Source organism: Primulina huaijiensis, chromosome 2 (genome assembly GCF_012295235.1).
Source record: "Primulina huaijiensis isolate GDHJ02 chromosome 2, ASM1229523v2, whole genome shotgun sequence".
Taxonomy (NCBI): domain Eukaryota; kingdom Viridiplantae; phylum Streptophyta; class Magnoliopsida; order Lamiales; family Gesneriaceae; genus Primulina; species Primulina huaijiensis.
Window position 1 is genome coordinate 15,455,421 of NC_133307.1, and position 5,546 is coordinate 15,460,966.

Genomic DNA, 5,546 nt, shown 5'->3' on the forward strand with positions numbered 1-5,546 from the left:
TTTTTAACTTCTATCAAGAATTTATTCTTATCCTGTGAATTCCAATGAGAAGGCATTTTATTTGTCACAATAAAATTTACAATGTTAGCAAACCAGGGCATAATAGTAGCATAAAACAACTGATCATCTGGAAAATTTTCATTTATTGGTATTTCATTATGAGATGATTCAGTCATTATTCTAGATAAATGATCGGCTACGACATTTTCTTTTCCTTTTTTATCTTTAATTATAATATCAAATTCTTGTAACAATAAAATCCACCGTATTAATCTTGGCTTAGCATCTTGTTTATTTGATAAATATTTTACGGCAGAATGATCAGTGTACACAATAGTAGTAGAACCAATTAAATAAGATCGAAACTTATCTAATGCAAATACTACTGAAAGTAATTCTTTTTCAGTAGTTGAATAATTTATTTGGGCACTATTTAAGGTTCTACTAGCATAATAGATCGCATACGGTTTTCCTTCTTTTCTCTGTCCTAACACAGCTCCTATAGCATAATCACTTGCATCACACATTAATTCAAATGGTAAAGACCAATCTGGAGGTTGTAAAATAGGTGATGTAATTAAAAGATTAATTATTTTTTTAAAAGCATTTTCACATTTCTGAGTCCATTCAAATTGTGTATCTTTTGTTAAAAGATTCGAAATTGGTTTAGATATTATGCAGAAATTTTTTATAAACCTTCTAAAAAAACCTGCATGACCCAAGAATGATCGAACTTCTTTGACCGTTTTTGGTGATGTTAAATTAACAATAACATCAACTTTGGCTTTATCAACTTCAATTCCTTTTTCAGATATCACATGACCTAACACAATCCCTGATTTAACCATATAATGACATTTTTTCCAATTTAAAACAAGATTGTTTTCTTCACATCGTTTTAATACTTTTTCTAGGTCTTTAAGACAATTTTCAAATGAGTTTCCAAAAACAGTTATATCATCCATAAAAACTTCTACAAATTCTTCAATCATATCACTGAAAATACTTAACATGCATCTTTGAAAAGTAGCCGGAGCATTACATAAACCAAATGGCATTCTTTTAAATGCAAAAGTTCCGAAAGGACAAGTGAAAGTAGTTTTTTCTTGATCTTCTAATGATATAGGTATTTGATAATACCCCGAATACCCATCAAGAAAACAGTAATAAGAATTTCCTGCTACTTTTTCTAGAATTTGATCTAAAAATGGTAGTGAGAAATGATCTTTTCTAGTTGCATCATTTAATTTTCTATAATCAATACACATACGCCAACTAGATGGAATCCTAGCTTGTAATAACTCTCCCTTTTCATTTTTTATAACAGTGATGCCTGACTTTTTAGGTACTACTTGTGTTGGACTTACCCATTTACTATCTGAGATTGGATAGATAATTCCAGCGTCTAATAGTTTTAATACTTCATTCTTAACAACTTCTTTCATATGTGGATTTAACCTTCTTTGTGGTTGTTGATATGTTTTAGCATTTTCTTCCAAATGAATTTTATGTGTGCAAATTAAAGGATTTATACCTTTTATATCTTTCAAAGTCCATCCAATTGCATTTTTATATTTCTTAAGTAATTTAATTAAATCTTCTTCTTGATTTGGTAGAAGAGTGGAAGAAATTACAACAGGAAATGTTTTATTTTCACCAAGAAATACATATTTCAATTCGAATGGTAAAACTTTTAATTCAAGTTTTGTATTATCATCTTTTTTAAAATTATTTTCAGACTCAAAACTTTCTATTGAAAAAACTTCAGATTGTTGATTTAAGTTTTCTTCTTGTATATTTTCTTCCATAATTGTTTCAATTTCATTATCATATTCATTTTCATTAATACTTGGTTGTTTACATAAATTGAACACATTAAGTTCTAGAGTCATATTTCCAAAAGACAATTTCATTATTCCATTTCGACAATTAATTAAAGCATTTGAAGTTGCTAGAAATGGTCGTCCCAATATTACTGGAATTTCATTATGTACTTCTATTGGTTGTGTATCCAAAACAATAAAATCTACAGGATATATGAATTTATCAACTTGAACCAACACATCTTCTACAATACCTCTAGGTATTTTGATTGACCTATCCGCCAGTAAGAGAGTAACAGAAGTGGGTTTTAATTCTCCTAAATTAAGTTTTTCATAAACTGAATAAGGAAGTAAATTCACACTTGCTCCCAAATCTAACAAAGCTTTTTTAATTTTATTTTCTCCAATAATACATGAAATTGTTGGACAACCAGGATCTTTATATTTTAAACTAGAATTATTTTGAAGAATAGAACTTACTTGTTCAGCCAAGAATGCTTTCTTCTTCACATGCAATTTTCTCTTCACAGTACATAAGTCTTTTAAAAATTTTGCATATGAAGGTACTTGTTTAATAGCATCTAATAATGGAATATTTATCTTTACTTGTTTAAAAACTTCATAGATATCAGAATCATTTTTTTGTTTTTTATGATTTGTTAATGCATGAGGAAATGGTGGAGGTTTATTTGATTCATTTACTATTTCAGATGATTTATCATTCAACATATTATTTTTAGAATTTAAGGTATCATCATTCTCAAAAGTATCAGGATTATCATCCTTACTCTTTGATTTTAAATGATCCTTGTTTTCATTACTATATGGATCATTAACTATTTTACCACTTCTAAGGGTAATAACAGATTTTATTTGATCAATTTTTTCATTTTTTAATTCTTGATTTTGATTTTTAGGATTAGGTTGAGGTTGAGATGGAAATTTTCCTTTTTCATGAATATTAAGTGCAGATGCAAATTTTGCAAGAGTTTCTTTCAAATCAGTCATAGATTGACTGTTTTGAATATTGATAGATTCTTGCTTTTGGATAAATGCATGAATTACATCTTCAAAGTTTTTTCTTGGAGGTGTAACATAAGGAATATAACCTTGATGATTTTGGTTATTTTGAAAATATTGTTGTGAGGGTTGTGCATTATTATCATTCCTCCAACTAAAATTAGGATGATTTTTCCATCCAGGATTATATGATGTTGAAAAAGGATCTAGTATTGGTTTTTTATAATTGTTAACATAATTTGCTTGTTCATGGAGACATTCTTTAAATGAAGGTAATGTTGGACAATCTTTTGTAGCATGATCATGTGTATCACATATATGACAAACAATTTCTTGAATACTTTTTAATTGACCACTCTTTTTCATTTCTAATGACTCAATTTTTCTTGCTAAAGATGCAAGTTTAGCTTGAATATCTATATCATCTTTAAGATTATAGATACCACCCCCATTTGTTGAATTATTGATTTTAGTTGTTGGTGGTTCTATTGTGCCTATATTATCCCAATTTTGAGCATTTTCTGCTAATGAATCCAAATACTCCATAGCTTCATTTGGGTTTTTATCTTCAAAAGTTCCATTACACATGAATTCTATCATTTGCCTATCTTTAGGTATTAGACCTTCATAAAAGTGAGAAACTATTCTCCATGTTTCAAAACCATGATGTGGGCATGTATTAAGTAATTCTTTATATCTATCCCAACATTGATAAAATGTTTCTCCTTGTTTTTGAGAAAAAGTAGTAATTTGTCTTTTAAAAGAGTTTGTTCTATGGGAAGGAAAAAACTTTTTGAGAAATTGTTGTTGCATTTCTTCCCATGATCTTATTGAACTTGATCTCAAATTTTGTAGCCATGTTTTAGCTTTATCTTTTAAAGAAAAAGGGAAAAGCTTTAATCGAACTATATCCATGCTACAATTTTGATCATTATAAGTGTTACAAACTTCCTCAAATTCTCTTAGATGTAAATATGGATTTTCAGAATCTAAGCCATGAAAATTTGGTAAAAGTTGAATAATTTGAGGTTTAAAGTTGAAATTAGATGCATCAGGAGGAAAAACTAAACAAGATGGGGCACTAGTTCTAATAGGGTTCATATGGTGCCTAAGTGTTCTTAATTGATCATGTTCTTGATTATTATTATTATTGTTGTTATTATTGTTATCATTATCTTGATTATTTGAATTATCATCCATGTTTAAATTATTTTCAGATACTCGAATAAGTCTACCACTTTTTTTTCGACTCCAAATACTCATACAAAAAAAAAACAAAACACTTATAAATAAAACATAATTAACAAATATAAACTTAATTTATACCTCCCCGGCAACGGCGCCAAAAACTTGCTACTACTTAAATTATAATTCACCCAAGTGTAGGTTGTCTGCAAGTAATATATTTCGTAAGTACGAGATCGATCCACAGAGAGGTTATTTTAAGTTTAAATTTATTAATTTATAGATTACCAAATGCAAGAACGAAGTTTACAAATTATAAATTTTGTCAAGGCTCGAGGATTTATTCTTGGTTTATGCAATATTGTTTAACTAAAAGTAAAACAAAGGAAACCACCATAAATAATGGTTCCAAGAAAATTAAATATTTAAACACACACCTAATATAATATAGTTCCCACTATAGAAAATACCGAATTCACCGATATTTTATATATGGTACCTATGATTATATATATAACTATATAAATATATAACTGCATAAAATAAATGTTAAATTAAATCATTATATTTCATTTAGAACAACCGGCAGAGCCACGCTATTGCCTAAATGAAATATATGATTTAATAAGTTAGTTGCGGGAAAGTAAAAGTTAGTTGCGATAAAGTAAATGTTAGATGCGGAAAGTAAAAGTTAGTTGCGATAAAGTAAATGTTAGATTGTTAGATATCATAATATTTCATTTAGAACAACCGGCAGAGCCACGCTATCGTCTAAATGAAATATATGATATAATTATATAAATATATATATATATATATATATATAATATAACAATAATAATTGATGAAATATTTATTGTATCAAAATTAAACAACAAATCAAGATAACCACTTCAATGGTATCAAGCATTTGATGTAAATTGATAACAACAAATAATTCATTTTTATACCTACAATAAAAAGAAATTAGCAAAATGAAAAGAAATAAAGAAAGAATATACAAAATATAAACAATCTTACTTCACCAAGAATTCATCCTCTTCACCTTGACATAATAGATTTAGCTTTCCATGAACTTACTTTTGATCAACACTAAAAACATCACTCATAATTTGGAAAATGAAAAATATATTGGAACTTAGAACTTTTATACACACTCACACTATATTTTACAATGAGATAGAATGATTCTCAAGCTAGCACAAGGCCTCTATTTATAGGCCAAATGAGAGAAAGGGTCAAAAATTCTATTAATGCAATGTAGTTGTAATAGTAGTCTTTGTCTCCTCCAACTTCAATTCCATGCCCCTTCTTTCAATGCTTTGTTCCACGACTTTAATCACCGAATTTGACTCAGCTCAAAACAGCAAACATGTGGGGAATTGTCTGTAGATGAATTTGGCCACTTGGTTCACCTCATTTGGTTAAATATTGAAATAGTTATGATTTTTTTACTATATGCTGGTCATGGTAAAAGTAAATTTGTCCTCCTTTTGATATTTTCACAATTTGATCATC

The 5,546-nt window shown here is 28.1% G+C and overlaps 1 non-coding gene across 1 annotated transcript; it reads left to right on the forward strand.

Moving 5' to 3' along the window:
- The first annotated feature begins 3,501 nt into the window (after positions 1-3,501).
- On the forward strand, positions 3,502-3,612 carry LOC140971938 (small nucleolar RNA R71). The gene has a single exon (XR_012174411.1). It is a non-coding gene; the product is annotated as a small nucleolar RNA R71 (small nucleolar RNA).
- Positions 3,613-5,546: the final 1,934 nt, after the last annotated feature.